This window comes from Lutra lutra, chromosome 10 (assembly GCF_902655055.1).
Source record: "Lutra lutra chromosome 10, mLutLut1.2, whole genome shotgun sequence".
NCBI lineage: Eukaryota > Metazoa > Chordata > Mammalia > Carnivora > Mustelidae > Lutra > Lutra lutra.
This window is the reverse complement of record NC_062287.1, coordinates 16045371-16061468: the sequence shown is the minus strand read 5'-3', so window position 1 is coordinate 16061468 and position 16098 is coordinate 16045371. Positions and strand designations below refer to the sequence as shown.

The window sequence follows — 16098 nt, the reverse complement described above, 5'->3', positions numbered from 1 at the left end:
GATCTTGATCATAGATTTGAATTCTCTGTGGCCTCCTTCCCTTCCAAGTTCACCCCAGCACAGTGTACTTATTAGTACCAAAGATGACACAGGGTCCCCAGACAGCTGGGTACTGTGACGGTGCCCATAGCAGGCCCTGACCCCATGAACTGCAAGGTTGGGCCTAGAACCTGTCTCCTTACTGCCCACCCAGGGCTCTTCCTACTGTACTCTGCAGCCTGCATTGATAGGACTGAAAAGGATTCGAGAGATTATCTAACTCAGTGTCTTCCAAATTTGCCTTATCAAAAGAATCATCTGGGCGCTTGTTAAAAACAAAACAAAACAAAACAAAACAAAACAAACACCTGGGTCCCTAAATTTAGCCAAACAGACACAGGCAGGGGAAAAAAAACCCCTGAGAATTTGCATTTTTAACAAAGGCCCAGGTGATGCTTGATCTAAGAGGTACTTGACAGAGGGCTGAGCAGAGAGGATCTAAAACAAACAAGGTCTTTCCTGGAGAACTACTCTGGCCCCTAAGGAGTTTATCTTCACATCAGGGAGATAAGGCAGGCTGTCAGAGAATAATGGATTAGCACGAAGACTGCACTCATGGGCCCTCCCACCCTGAGCTGGCAGGACTGAAGACGAGATGGCCAGGGTTCCTGCCTGCTAGGCTACTCCTCTCTGTCTAGCCTTCGAGCTGGGTCTTCTCACATCAGTCAGTCCACAGGGTCCATTAGGGGCCGCACCCACATTTCCTAACTTCCCCTATTTCTGGGCCTTCCTCATCCATCACCCACTCTGCCCCAAGCCATGTTTCCAGCCCCTTCCCCATCACCCAGTGAGATCTTGGAAGTAAGCAGAAAAGCCCTGTGTATCTGACTGCCTTTTTTTTTTTTTTTTTTTTTTTTTTTGAGTCTCTGAGGGGCAGTCTTTACCTCTATTAAATCTGGGTTGAACAAAGACAGAAGCCTCATCCTGCTTCTACCATCCCTTGACCCTAATCCTTCTTCCTTAATTTAACCACAGACCAAATTAGAATTTCTTTTAAGATACAGAATCTGAAGTCTCGCCCCACCATGTGAGCCCCCGTCTCTGTCCCTAGTCCTTCCTTTTGATTTTACCCAACCCATTCTTCAAGATTCAGGACAAAACCGGAGTTTCCCAGGAAGGCTTTCTCAGCTACTGACCTACAGCTCTGCTCTGTACTTCTCTCTCTGGCCTGCTGGACTCCCACAATAACAATTATGATAGCACCTCCCATTCATTGTATCCTTATTATGTGCAGTTCTGTGCCAAGCACTTTACATGTATCATCTTAGTTAATTTTCATGGCAACTCTCCAAGTAGGCTCTATCTTAGCCTTCTTTTACTGGCTAGGAAACGGAGGCTTGCAGAGGTTAAGTCATGTTCTCAGGGTCACACGAGGAGGAGGTCCAGCAGGGACTCAAACACAGGTCTACCTGACCACAGAGCCCTTGCTAGAAACTACAACAATATGTGCCTGCCATGGCCCTTGCTTGCCACTGGCCGCCTCAGCACACACCCTGTGCTATCGTCCCCCATAATCTAACGGTTTCATGTGTCATTGTCTTGTACCCCAGCCAGGCTGTCAGATTGTTCAAATGGGCCAGCCCCCATGCTTGGAGCACAGAGTGTGTCCCTTAAACCAGCCAGGCATAGAAATATCCATTCTTTGTAACAGTAAAGGCCCTCAGAGGAAGAGCTCTAACGAGCCTAATTACCCTGACTAGGACCAAACAGCCCTCATTGTCAGAACATTCTTTATGTCTAATCTCAAGCCCTCTGCCCCACCATAAACCAATTTCCTTTCTTTTCCGATCTGTCGCCCTAGGAGAGCAGTTGTGAGTAGTGGTTCAAAGCAAGGGCCGTTGGGATCTCAGTCCTGGAACTTGGCCACTCACGAGCTGCGTGATTCAGTGAGCCTGTTTCTTCAACTGTAAAATGGGCCTATCAATGCTTACATCCCTGGGCTGTCTTGACAATTACATGAAAGATGGTATACAAAACACTTTACAATGTGTTTGGCAAAGAGTAAAGGCCCAGTAAACCGTGGCTATCATTACTTAATGCTGTTCCTTCTCTCCCTTTGTATCACATATTAAATCCCTGTGTGGCCTGCACACGACCCCCTCCTCCCTTGGCTCACCCTCCACACACATACACACACACACACACACTCGTTCAAGAACACTTTTTTCTCTGTATTCTCTTTAGGTCTTCCGATTTTATATTGCTCTTCACCTGGGAAGTGGGCCACCAGCCATCAAGTGGGAGGAATCTCCCCTTTGCTTTTTGGTCTTACAGTGCCTCAGTTTGGTAGGAAGAGAAATGCGATGCCATCTTCCAATCTGTGAGGAGAAGACAGATGCTGACAGGGTCCTGTAGAAGTCTGAAAAGGAAACTGAACCAGTCACCTCTATCCAGAGAGGGGAAAATGTGATACGGAGCTTGTCTTTGCAGCAGTAGAAAGATTTTTCTTTCAATTTCTTTTGTGGCTGGCGTTTGGCTTAGGTTATGGTGGTGCCCCTGCAGATAGGGTTGGGTTGGCCACCTGCGTGTCGAGTCTGAGGAGGAACTGGGGAGGCGGTGACGTGCTTGCTCTCCTTTGCCTCTCGGGGCCACGAAGCGCCTCACCTCACTGCCCAAGCAGAAGTGAAAATTAGCTCTACAGCATCGCACAATGACTCAGTTACATAAACCCAAGGGTGTGGTGGGAAAGTGGTCTGGAGAGGCAGCGGGCCGGGGTAGAGAGTGGCAAGGAAAGAGAGGCCAGGACAGCTGGGTGAGCAACCGTTCTCCCCAGGCAGAAAACCCGGCAGAGGGGAAGTTTAGATGGAGTCGGTCTGAATCAGTGACTTTCAGGAAAGGAAAAGGAAGCTTGAATAATCAGAGCTGGAAGACAAGGTACGTCTTGCTCTGATTCCAGGCCTGTGATTCTAGAAGGTCCGGAACGTAACCATCTTCTTCTTCATGCCAGTTCTTCCAGGAGGCCATTCCTGATCCCCCATCTGGATGCTCACTGGTTCATCCATCCATACCTTCATCAATCTACCCATCCATCTCCCCAACCATCCCTCCCTCCAACCATCCCTTCTTCCTTCTACACATCCATCCCTCCAACCATCCATCCATCCATCCCTCCCTCCACCCATCCATCCCTCCAACCAACCATCCCTCCCTCCATCATCCCTCCATCCATCCATCCCTCCCTCCATTCCTCCATCCACCCATCCATCCCTCTACCCATCCATCCATCCCTCCCTCCCTCCCTCCATCCATCCCTCCATCCATCCACCAATTCATCTAGGGTCAGGCACTACTGTGCTAGATGCTATAGTTACACAGTGGGCTAAGGGAGATGCAGCAATTCCTTACCCTGGGATGGAGCCTATAGCTGCAAGGGGAGTCAGTGTTAACAAAGTAAGTGTGAAAGCAAATATTTAAATTACAATTGTAGCTGGTACCATGAAGAATTAGCAGGGACTCAAGCCTACACCAGGAGGCCTGGGAAAGCAGCAATGTCTAGGCTGACTTAAATGATGAATCAGGATGGATCAGCAGGGACGAGGTCCTGGGCAGAGGGAACAGCTTGTATATGGGACCTGAATCTGGTGGGTTCTTGACCGGCAACTTGGTCAAGCACCAGGAGTGATGAGTTTGGAGAGCAGCTCTGAGTATTCCAGGAGAGTTTGGCAGAGGCCAGCTCATGCAGGCCATGCTAGGATGTGGGCTTTGTTTTCCTAAGAGTAGTAGGCAGTCACTGTGATAGGATGTGCATTTTAAAAAGAACGTTCTGGAAGTGGATTACAGCTGTCCAGATGAGCAATAATGGTAGCTTGCGCCATGGTAGCAGCAGTAGGAATGGAAAGACATGTCAGACTTGAGGCTGCTCTTGGAGTAGAATTTGGAAATGAGGTTTGATATTTCTTTGTACTTGGGGATGAGGGAGGAGAAGGGTCAAGGATAACTTTCTGGTTTTGTCTTGGGCAGTGGGTGGCACGGTGAACTAAGATTGGGAAGCTGGGGGAGGAGCCCTCAGATTACTTTTTTGGTAGCTCTGCAACCTCTGCCTTTTGTTGTAATGATTTCACAGTATCTGTACTTGAACCAAAGACACAAAAGAACCAAGTCCAGCTATTATGGGCACTGCTCAGATTAGAAGTCTAGCATTCTGGAGCCTTGCCTAGCCTCCTTCTCTGACCCCACATGGGTTTCCATTTCATTGCTGGAGACAGGGTATACTGGATCTGGCCCATCTTTGTAACCACCTTGAGCTCCTGAGCCTGGTACACAGAGGATGCTAAAAAATAAGGTCTTTTATAGCCCCGTGTACCTGGCGCTCTGCTGTGGGGAAGAGAATCTGGAGCACAGGTCCCTGCCCTCAACAGTCTTAGTGATGTGTGGTCTGTGGAGAATGGGGCCCTCCAGGTAACAGGCTGGGCCTCCTCATGAAAACAGAAGACCTCAGGCCATTTGCACATGCCGGTAATGCTCCCCACCCCCTGGAAAACCACAAGAAATACAGAGTATACTCCAGATCACAGCAGACACTTATGTGTGTCCCTGAGGGCATCCTGTCTCCTCACACCCGTTGATTCCATCGCAAGGGTGTGTACTTAGAGACCTTAATGAAGAGGGGCCTTGCATCTGCTCTAGGGAACCATACCCTCAGCTCCAACAGAGATCTTAGTATGCTTGCAGCAAGAGGAGGGGGCCAGGCAGAGTTGTGTGATTTCTATTTGTTATATTTTTCATGGCTTAATGTTGTTTCCTTTATGCAAAGCCCTGAGGAAAATTTATTACTAAAAAAAATTGGTTTGATTTTTAGCCCAGCTTCTTACTGCTCTTACAAAGTTTATGAACACATTATGGCTGGGACGAGAAGTCATGTCTGCTCATTAGGAAGCTGGCTGTCAGCAGGTTGGGCCTAGACGGGGGCTGTTTCGGACCAGAGCCATTGGCTTTGCCTGTTGAAGTTGCTGCTGGGTCCCTACAGCATGTCTGTGTGCTCTGGCTCCCATCTGGCTGGTGGTATCATTGGGGCTTTGACAGGATGGCCTAGGAAGGGCCTAGGGTTACCCAGAGAGGGAGGGTCAGGTCCCAGTAGGGGCCAAGAGTGGGGATCACATCTCTTCCTTATCTGATGGAAAAGGGGGTGCCCTCTCTCTCTTCTCGAAACCAGAAACTCAGAACCACCATCACTCTGATGATTTCTTTTTTCTAAGATTTAGGTTTATATTTCTGAGCAAATGGAAAGATCCCTTGTTTATTGAAGGGAAAACAGTATGATAATATATACATTATCAATTCAGATCCCAACAGAGCTTTACATTGTTTTAATTGATTTTGTTCTCTGAGGCAATTTTAAGTTCACAACAAAATCGTGTACAAAATTGAGCACTCTCTTGGGGGCACCTGGGTGGCTCAGTGGGTTAAGCATCTGACTCTTGATCTCAGCTTGGGTCTTTTTTTTTTTTTTTTTAAGTAACCATCATGTGCCCAGTATGGACCCCATCAAGGGGCTCAAACTCACAAGCCTGAGATTGAGACCTGAGCAAAGATCAAGAGTTGGACGCTTTAACTGACTGAACCACCCAGCCACATCATCGGCTGAACCACTCATCCACATCATCGGCTGAGGTCCACCCAGCCACATCATTGGCTCACAGTCGATAATTCAAGGCCCTGCCTTGGGCCCCACGCAGGAGTGGAGCCCACTTAAAAAAAGAAAACCAGAACACCCCCGTTTATTCCTTGCTCCAGTACACACACAGCTCCCCGCATTATCAACATCTCTCACCTTAGAGACAATCATGCGCCTGCATGGACATGTCATTATAGCCCACCTATAGTTCATACTAGGGTTTATGCATTGTGTGGTACACTCTGTGGGTTCTGACAAAGGTATAATGACATGTATCCACCATTACAACATTAGAGTATTTCCACTACCCTAAACTCACCTATCATCCCATTACAGATACATATATTTAAGATGCATATAATGGCCTTGGGCTACTGGGGAGAAAATAAAGCCTGATCGAAAAAAAAACAACACAAAAAACCCAAAACCTGATTGGTATTTATTCCAAATGCCCTTCTGAGCTTTGTGGCTTCTATAAGTTAGCCCTTCATGCTGTCTCCTATTCTGTTTTTCTCAGCATTATTTCATCCATGGATCTCCATATATCGACTCGGTTCACATGTTTTTTCTAATAGTTCTAGAACATGCCATGGTGTAAACAGTTGATAGCTCACTTTAGTCATTTGTTATTATCTTTCTACTCTACGATCTTGCAGAAAAGATTTAGAAGGAGATCAGAATATGATTCGTATATGCATCGATTTAATATGAGTAAGAACAATGCTTTTTTGCCAAGGTTGATGCCCCAGACATGAGCTTTAAGCCCTGCCTCCTGCTGGTGCCCTATCTAGCTGCCCCTGAGACATAGTGTTCCATCTTTCTTTTAATGTCCGTGAAGGGAAAGGACCCCAGAATGTCTGGAGGGGACTTAATTACACGCAAGTTGCAACTAGAAAGTTCTTTCCAATGCACAACACAAATCTCCTTGAATTTAAGCTTTCCACTTTGTTCTTGGTGTGGACAGTTTTTCTCACCTATGTATGGTGTCCTGTGCAAATCCGGAGACTGTGATCAGTAATAGGAATCGTTTACAAACGCTAATATTCCATTGGAGAATATCATGGGCTTTTCGTGAATTCTCATCAAGTCCTAAACAACCCTCTGAGGTAGGTACTATTTTTTTCTTTAAGATTTTATTTATTTATTTGACAGAGAAAGAGATCACAAATAGGCAGAGAGACAGCAGAGGAGGAGGGGGAAGCTGAGCAGAGAGCCTGCTGAGCAGAGAGCCTGATGCGGACCCTGAGATCATGACCTGAGCTGAAGGCAGAGGCTTGACTCACTGAGCCACCCAGGCGCCCCTGAGGTAGGTACTATTATGGTTTCCATTTGACAGATCTGAAGAGTGCCGAATCAACCCCAGCTTTAAAACATTATCTTTCTTTATGTTTGTTTCCTGTTTGAAATTTCAAAATACCTCCCCCCAGTACCCTACTGATTAAAAACGAAACAGTGAGAAGCTGCGTGTGTGCCCGGGTTGCTTACTGGGAGCCTGGGGTCTTTGGGTTCATCTTCTTCATGCTTCTAATACCTCTGGGAGACAGATATTATTCATCATTTAGTAGGGGAGGAAATCGAAACTCAGAGAAGTGAATACACTTGCCCAGTGTCACGCCAGAAAGGAGTGGGGCTAGACCTAGAACCCAAGTCTAACTCCAAGGTCTTTGGCTTCAGGCTCCGCCTCCTGTCCCTCCTAAAGGTCCCTGTGCCTATATCAACTACACAGTTCTTCATTTAAATATATAATATGTATATATATATATTTTTTTGCTGCCTCCTGGAAACTGGAGACCTGGAAGGCCCCTCTCTGTGTTTGTGGTTGCCCCAGTGACCTTGAACAGTCAGAGAAGACCAGAGCAGCTTGTAAACCCAAGACCTGGGTTGAAGTGCAGGTGGGGGAGACCAGGTCAAGGTCATCAGGGTGACGGCAGAGGGTGAGGGACCTGGTGCTCACAGCCCATTCGGAACTTCCCTATCACTTCCTGCAAATACTGAAGGGGACGTGTGGAAGGGCTTGTGATGGCGTCAGAAGAGGACAGAGAGCAGGAATTGTCCCTTTGGCAGCCAGGGGCTTTGCAGTTTGAGTCTGTTCCAGGACCCTAGGTTAGGGAGGGATTCCAGCTTTGGTGTTTGTTGGGTCTGAATTTAAAATCTCAGACCTTCCATCTACTTGTGTGAAACTGGGCCAGAGACAGCCCTGCCCGCGTGCAGCGTCTGTTCCCTTCTGTGTAAAACGGGGATACTCATTCCTACAGTAGTGGGTTCTAATAGGGTCGAAATGTGATGCAGGGCACCATTAGCCCAGTGTCTGCCCCCAGTGGAGTCCAGTAGAACCTTTCCTTTCCCCTTACTTTGCTGCCTTCCCTGTCCTCTGGTCCTGGAGCAAGTGTGGGGTGTCACCTTGTAACACTCTTGGGTCACCTCAGCTGCTTCCTGTCTCTTTCTTGTCCCCAGCTCCAACCCGCTGCCCCTGAGTGCCCCTGAGCTCTCCTGGAGAAGGGCGAGGGAGTCACGAAATCCAAGCCAAACCCTGGCTTCCGGGGGTAGAGCCCTTGCTGCTCCCCACTTCTGCCCAGACCCTCCTCCTGTCCTCCCCTCCTCTTTTTCCAGCTCCCTGCTGTTAGCAATGACTCACACATCAAAGGACACCCCAGCAGGGATCCTTAACTGCGGATAACTGTGGGGTCCAGAATTCTGGAAATTAGAGGCAAACCTTTGCGTGTATTTTTCTGGAACTAGAATCCTCGGGGATCCCTGACGTATCTGGCTAGATTTGAGGTGGAAAAGGGACTCAGTGGGGTTTCTTCTGCATGTTCTAGAACTTTTCTTTGAATTTGGCAACTTGCAACTTGAGTAGGAAAATTCTGGTCCCACCCACAGAAGGGAATGATAACCGGAGAGGCAGGACCCACCTCTTCCCTGAGGGAGGGAATTCTTAGGGGAAGTCAGACTTTTGGCTTAGGCCCTTCGGAGCAATTCATAGTCTCTATCTGTTTGGCTCCCTCACTCGTTCATTCATTCATTCCATCAGCCAGCATTTACTGCTTCCTACTGTGTGCTTGGCTTTGCACTAATACTGGACACATAGACAGCAGGTGATTGTTCTTTCAAGTGTGGTCCTACGGACCAGCCTCATTAGAATCCTGTGGGTGCTTGTTAAAATACAGACCCTTGCAGCTCAGCCACTGGGGGCATTGCCTGGGACTGTGCATTTTAAATAGGCTTCCTGGGCTCATTAAACAAGTCCAAAGCCATTGCTAGAGCCTGGCATCTTTCATAGCCCTTGGCATTGGTGTGCATGAAGTCCCTGCACCATGGCTGCACTCAGAGAGTGTTGGTTGGCCTGAGAACATGGTCCCAACCCTCCCTTTTCCTTTGCTCCCCTTGCCCTTCTTCCCCTGCTTGGCCCTGTGAGGAGGAGGGAGGGAGGAGTTGCCCGTCCTCTCCACCCACCACAGCCATAGCACCAGGGGTGCAGTCTCGGGCAGATTGTGAACCCCAAAGGCGGAGACCCTGTCTCAGCCTGCACTGCTCCGTCCTCACTGGGCAAAGATCTGATAGTACCAATTAACGTCAACAAGACTCCCTCGCCGCCTGGGCCTGTCCTGAGGCTTTGCTAATTAATACCTCTATGGTCCCTTGGGTCCTTGGAATGAGAGGTTTGGGGAGTCCTAGAGAAATGGAATGGTTTCATCCAAAAGGACCTTTCTTTCCCAAGCAAGCCTAAGGACTGGGGCTGGCTTTGGCAGTGACAGGAGAAATGGGATCTAGACCAGTAAGAGCCAACATCTTTTTTTTTTTTTTTTAAGATTTTATGTATTTATTTGACAGAGAGAGACCGTGAGAGAGGGAATGCAAGCAGGGGGAGTGGGAGAGGGGGAAGCAGGCTTCCCACGGAGCAGGGAGTCCAATTCGGGGCTCGATCCCAGGACCCCGATCAGGACCGTGACGTGAGCCAAAGACAGATACTTAATGACTGAGCCACCCAGGCGCCCCAGCTAACATCTTTTGAGCACTCACATGGCAGACACTGGCCCAGATGCTTTATTTTTATCCCCCATAATATCCACTTGCACTCCGGAAGATGGGAACTAGGACCTACCCACTGCAGAGGGGCACAGTGAGATACAATGTTCTGCCCAAGGTCACGCAGCTAGTGTGGCAGAACGGGGTTAAACAGGGTTAAACCTCAGGCCATCTGATTCCAAAGTCTGTGCACCTGCTCCTGCTCTCGGGGCCTTCTGCTCTCACACCTCCCTGGGGCCCTGCCCTAGCCACGGCCTCTTGCCCAAGGCCAAGTGTTCACTCTGTTGGGCCCCACAGCGGGGCTGGCAAAGGGAGATGTCCATGCTGCTGCAGCCTTTGGATCCCTTTCTCAGCTGTGACTTTGGACCTGATTGTGGACTTCCTGATCCTGCAAAGGGTGATGCCACAGGGAGGTGGCATAGGGCAGGGACAGGCCCTTCCCCTCCTCTGCCCTCCAGGACAGCACTGATCTCCCTGCTGGGGAGATGACTCCCACCCAGAAGAGCATGAGGGTGGGTTAAGCTGGCTGGGGCATTACACACACACCACAAGGCCATGGGCTTGCCCCAGGGAGCTTATCTCTGGCATGACTCTGGGACAACTTGGAGCTGACTTCCGATTTCTAGAAACCGGGGGTCTCTGGATGGTTGATGGTATTGCCAGCCTCCCCCAGATTTCTGGCTTGCTTAATGGTTGGCAAATGCCATAGCCCCAAAATGTATAGCACAGCAGGGGCAGTAGAAGCAGCCCCAAGTTTAAACCATGGCTCTGCCACCCTTGAGCTGTGTGGTCTTGGATAAGTGACCAACCGCTAAGACTTAGAGCCTCAGTTCTTCGTCAGGAAAATGGGGGTAATAATTCTTATATCATCAGGTGGACGTGAGAATTAAAAGTACTGCACTCAGTGCCCTGGGCTCCCAGCCCACACCCCTGCCTCCTGCTCAGGTCCGGGCATTCACCTCCACAGCTGGGCCAGCGGCAGAGGTGCAGGGCAGAGGGAAAAGTCCACAGAGCGGGAGCTCTTGGTAGCACGGTAACAGGGACCTGATAAAGGTTAGGACAAACAAGTGGTAGCAGTTCTTCTGTAGGGCCTTGAGCTGCTGGCGGCATTGTCCCATATTGATTAGCTAGGGACATTGGAAGCCAATTTGGGGTGACGCTTGTAGACCCCTAATCAGAGGTACTAAAAGCCAGAATTAATTCCAGGGTATTCCAGACACTCCTGGTAGGAGTTCTGCTTTCCCAGTTCCCCTCCTCCTCCCCCTCCTCCCTCAGGCCTGCCTCCAGCACCCCCTCCCTCTTCCTCCTCCTCCCCCCACTCCCCGCAGTCCACATCTGGATTCAACTAGCGAACAACAGGCTTTCTGTGAAGGCCTCCACCTTCTTCTGCCCTCCGGTTCTCCAGTTCAGCACTCTGGTTCTCACAGGGGTGGGTGTGGGGAGAAGGGGTCTGGATTGCTGAGAAATCTCTTTTCCCAAACCTCCAGAGTTGGGATAAAGCCTGCACCAGGCCCCTATCCCTCCCTGTGGTCCCAATTCCGACCATTCCCTGGGGATCAGGGTCCACCAAGGAGCCGGGAGCCCTAGTTCAGAGCTGGGGCTGTCGGGCTGCAGACCCAAGGAAGAGATCTCAGTGTCCCCAGCCTCCATCGCCATCCCAGGCCAGGGAGCGAGGTCACTCCTCCCGCTGCTGCTGCTGCTGCTGCCCCTGGAGAAGTCCTGCTGGGCTCCTGGAGGCCAGGCAGTAAATTGGAATGTGGCAGTCACAGTGGAAGGCAGCTGTAACTCTCATTAAAGTGACATCAGCCCCACCGCAGGAGGATGCTGTAAATCCAGGGAAAGGGGGCATTCATCCAGGGAGAACCACAGAAGCAAAGGAAAAAACCCATAAATAGGGGAGACGTGGTGTCTGGAACTAATGGTGGGGCCCTGCCCAAGGTCTCTGAACTGGGGGTAGGGAGGCAGTCCAGGCTCAGGGAGTGGGGTGGAGGTCTTAGGCAGGCTCGAGTCTAGCCAAGTGTAAGGGCACAGCCAAAGCCCTCCCTCTGCTTTACTCTCCTCTGCCCTTTCTGCACATCCTCGGCCGGTCCTGGCGCTGGGAGCCGAGCTGGCTTATGTACCTGGAAGGGGGTGGGGGGGTGCCACTGGGGACAGATCACTGTTCATGGGCTTTCTTACCGGTGAGAAGAAAAGCTGGCACCGGCCATTAGAATTATTTCACGGGAGAAATAAGCCGTGGGTCAAATTCTGAGCTTCAAATCCTGACCTGGCCACTTGCCGTCGATCTTGGGAGGGCGAGGGCACCTTTGGAAGTGTAGCCCTTTCATCAGAACGATGGGAACTGTCACCCTGCCACATAGGCTTGGCAAAGGTCAGCAAGGGGCTTTGTGTGGCCGTCTGAAGATGCTGTTTGTTGAATGACTAAATGGATTGATGAATTCCTGTCACCCCAGAGGCTGGGATTTCTTTCAGATCCATTCCCTTCTGCCTGAGTCTGGTTCAGCCACTAATTTGCTGAGACCCCCTCGGGCAAGTTACTAACTTTGGTTCTTTTTATCCCCCCCACCCCCCCGCCCCCGGGCTTTGGGTTTTTCCCCTGGGACATGAAGCAGCTATGGGAGATCTACTCTGGGACAGAAGGTATTGCATACAGAGGAAGCAGGACTCCTTTGCCTTGGGGTGTGTGGAACAGCCCTGGTCTCATGGTCCCTGGGAATAATGAAGGTTCTTCATTCCAGAACCTTCCTCTGGAATCCTTCGGGAGTCGTGCCTCACCACCCACAACCCAGACGCTCTGTAGGGAGGCCACACCCACCTCTGCTGTGTAAGACCCCTTGGCGGTGGTGCTGGAGGCTGTTGGACTCTGAGGAAAGGTTGAGGCCCCCATGCTCGCCTGAAGGCGGACTGAAGGAGAAAGCGTGGGCTGGGGGAACTCCGGTGTGCTCTTCTTTCACGGACGTCAGAATGACCTGGAAGGCCCGTTACATTGCAGAGGCGGTGGGGGGCTCCTGCCGGACTTCTGTCTCGGCAGTTCCAACATGGGGCCCAAGAAAAGAAGCGCCTTTCTCACCAGCTCTCAGGTGAGTGGTGAGAAGGGTCTTGCCAGAATTCACCTCCTGATCCTCTGTGACGGCCCCTCAGGCAAATGGGAGGGTGAGGCCAACTCCAAGACGTGAGCGGTCCGCTTCCAAGTCACCTGGGAGCCTCACGGGCCAGCCTCCGCAGGGGCACAATCCGCCGGTCTGGACCCTTAGTGGAGCACCAGTTCTGAACCTTCCACGAGCTCCCCGGCCGCAGAGGGCACTGGTGTTGCAAGTTCTGTTTCCTCGGAGGGCCTCCTTCGCTCCCTCCCACCAAAAAGGGTTAGTGAGAAAGAGGGTGAGGAGAAAAAAAAAAGCAGGAATTAAATTGGGCGAAATGGCCTAGAGGAGCGACCTGGGGCAATGAGTCAAAAGGAAAGGCAGGACAGCAGGCTTCCGAAACACCCCGAAATGACGCCGGGCTCGCGGAAGGAAGGATGATTTGTGTCTTCGGAGGGCCAGACCGTCAGGGAGCGCGTGCAGGCAACCTGCTGATTTAAAGGGTGCTTCTGGGGCACGTCTCTCTCCCGGGGAGGGAGGCTGATGGTGGATGAATGTGGCCACAGAGACCTCCTGAGGGGCGGGGGGTGAGGGGAGTGTGCGCCAGTAGGGCCACCGGCTTCACCAGCAGGACACGGCTCACCCACACACAAGGCACTCACGGGAAGCACCCCGGGGCACTCCATCTGCCGTCTCCTTTCCCGGCACGCCCACTCCTGTTCTTCAACTTCTTGAGAAAGCCAGGCCCAAGTCCAAAGCCCCCTCCAAGGACAGCGTCCAGGGGCTCAGGGCCCGCTGCCAGCACACCAAACCCACTTCTGATCTGGTGATTAGAGGCTTTATCACCAGGTGGGGACCAGAGTATTCCAGGCCATCTGGGCGAGGGGTGTGTGAAGGCTACGGGGATCCCTTTTCCTCACCTCACAAAATGACGCACAGCCTGCCACAGGAAGGGATGGGCTTGCGGAGGCCCCCGAAGGAGTAATGGGAATGAAGACCGCCTTGGGCTCTACGCTCAGCCTGGAGTCTGCTTGAGATGCGCGCACGCCCTCTCTCACCCTCTGCCCTCCCCACCCTTTAAAAAAAGGGGGAGGGTATGGAGGGGTGCTCTCTAAGTAAGAATTGAGCCCAAATAGGAATGCAGACTCCTCGCTCCCTGCTATAGGCGAAGTCAGCTCCCTCTTGCAAACTGGCATTCGGCTTGGGGTGGGAGGAAAGAGGTGGGAGGCTGTAGTGGTGGGCGCTGCGGCACAGGGCCCAGAGCCCCCATCAGGCGGGAGGCCCTCACTGGGAGGCTCACAGCTCGGTGCCTGCAGAACCCCCTCAGCTGGAGGGAGGGAGGGAGCTGCGTTGCCAAGGTTATGACCCTTTCTGAGGTGAGGGGAGGATGGTAAATAATAGATAATAAATCTATGGAACACATATTTCTGTTTCTTTATTGTTGAGGAAAGGTTAACGAAGTTGTCAAGACCGGATAGTATCGGGCAAAGCTGGGGCTCTTATCCAGATCCACAGTGACTTGGGGGACACTCTCTGCTCCCTGGAGGGAATGTGGAAGAGACCCTTGACCCTGACCTGTGGGGTCTATAGGGGAAGAGAGACGACCGGCCAAAGACCATGTTCAGGTAGGGATGCGAACCCACATGAGAGGGACACTCATAACCTCAGGTGCAGAGAGGGGAGAGCAGCAGCCGCCTGTGACAGTCTCTGACGGCCAAGGGGACAGCGGGCAGCTCTGGTGGAGGAAGACCTCAAGCTGACCACGGGTCCTGGAGAAAGAGCAGCAAACACCTCCCGCCCCAGCCAGAGGCAGCCACAGCAGCAAACCCCGAATCCTCTCCCTGGAGGCATGTGTGGTGGGGACTCCTGGCTCTGCATCTCCCCTGGCACACAGAGAAGCTCACCCATGCTCCAGCTGGTTGGCAAGACCCAGGCCCGACCCTGTCCCAGTGAAGGGAAAGGGACCTTGAGGCGTCTCTGGTCCTCACCCAGCTGAGGACTCGTCCCCTGCCTGGACTCTGGGGCCTGATCTGGTTATAGTCATGGAGGGAAGGGGGATTTCAAGGTCGGTTTGCTGCCAAAGCAACAACCCCATCTCACGGATTTTCCCTTATTCGGCCCCAATGCCCCGACCGTTCTGGAGATTCCATAGAAAGTGGACACTTCCTGAACTTCTGTCTCCTGGGGCCTGGCTCCAGTTCCAGAGGGAAGCCTAAGGCTACAGCTGTCCCCCTGAGAGGCGACGGCCCTGGAAAGGCCCGTGGGGAAGACGGCAGACACCACCCAGGTTCTGGTGGGTTATCTTAGCACGAATTGGCGTCCCCTGTCCGGCTCTAGCCTCCCTTTGCAGAGTGGCTCATGTGAGCCTGCCTTGTCGCCCGAAGATTCTGAATATATATTTACAGTTCGTAGAAGTAGAAACAAGAACAACTCTTCTCCCTTTTCCTATTAAACAGGCCCTTCCACTGTGAGCGTCCGCTGTAGACAACGCCCCCTTGCCGGTGAAGGCGAAGAGGCAGGTGTCAGAAAGTGGCAGCTGCTGGATACACCCTCAGGAATCCGAAATCTCTGTTCCTTCACACACTCCGCCAGAAAATCCCCTCGCCTCCGAAACAGACCCAGCACCTCGACGTGCGATGGCAGCCCAGGTCAGGAGCCGGGGAGTGGGGTTCACACGCAGGAGGCCTTCCCTCGGCAAGGAACAGCAGCGAGACCCTTTCCAGGGCTGGGCCCCGCTTTCCAGACCTGGTGGGGAATGTTCTTTCAGCCCCAAAGAGGTGCGTACGACTGCGAATACTGTCTTTTTCTTTTCTTTCCTTTTTAAAAAAGCCTTTGTGAGCAAAATCCCAGGGCTCCACTTGTTTTCTGAGTGGTTTATTAGTTGAGGTGTTTGCATGCTGAGCGAAACACACTATTTTCCTCCTTAGCAAAACATTAATTATCCCACCCGGTAACCTTTCTCTCAGGCATTTTTTCTTTACCACCCCCTAAGCTGTGGGGCATGAAGCAATTTCTGTATTTCCCATCATCTCTGCAGGCTGACTGCCATATCAGAGGAGAGAGCTGTCCCACTCGGCTGGGTGCAGGTCCCCCTCCGTGCCCCACGGCGCCCAGTGCGTGCCGCTCTCCCAGCACTGCTCACGCTGGTGGGCACCATCTGCTTACCACTCTCGTCCCCCATGGGGCTGTAAACACGCTCCTGGATTCCCACCCCCTGGAATGGCGCCCGGCATGTAGTAGAGGCTCTGCAAAGGTTTGTTGCAGCAGGAGGTGTATGAATGACCTGGAAGGCGGTGCAGAAGAAAGGACAAGGGGCCAGGGTCACACGTGAGCCTCCCC

General features: G+C 51.8%; 1 long non-coding RNA gene across 1 annotated transcript; it reads left to right on the top strand.

The window, feature by feature from the left end:
- The first annotated feature begins 10142 nt into the window (after positions 1 to 10142).
- LOC125078896 (uncharacterized) lies at positions 10143 to 15530 on the top strand. The gene is made up of 4 exons (XR_007121001.1): positions 10143 to 10191; positions 12289 to 12759; positions 14211 to 14384; positions 15216 to 15530. It is a non-coding gene; the product is annotated as an uncharacterized LOC125078896 (long non-coding RNA).
- Positions 15531 to 16098: the final 568 nt, after the last annotated feature.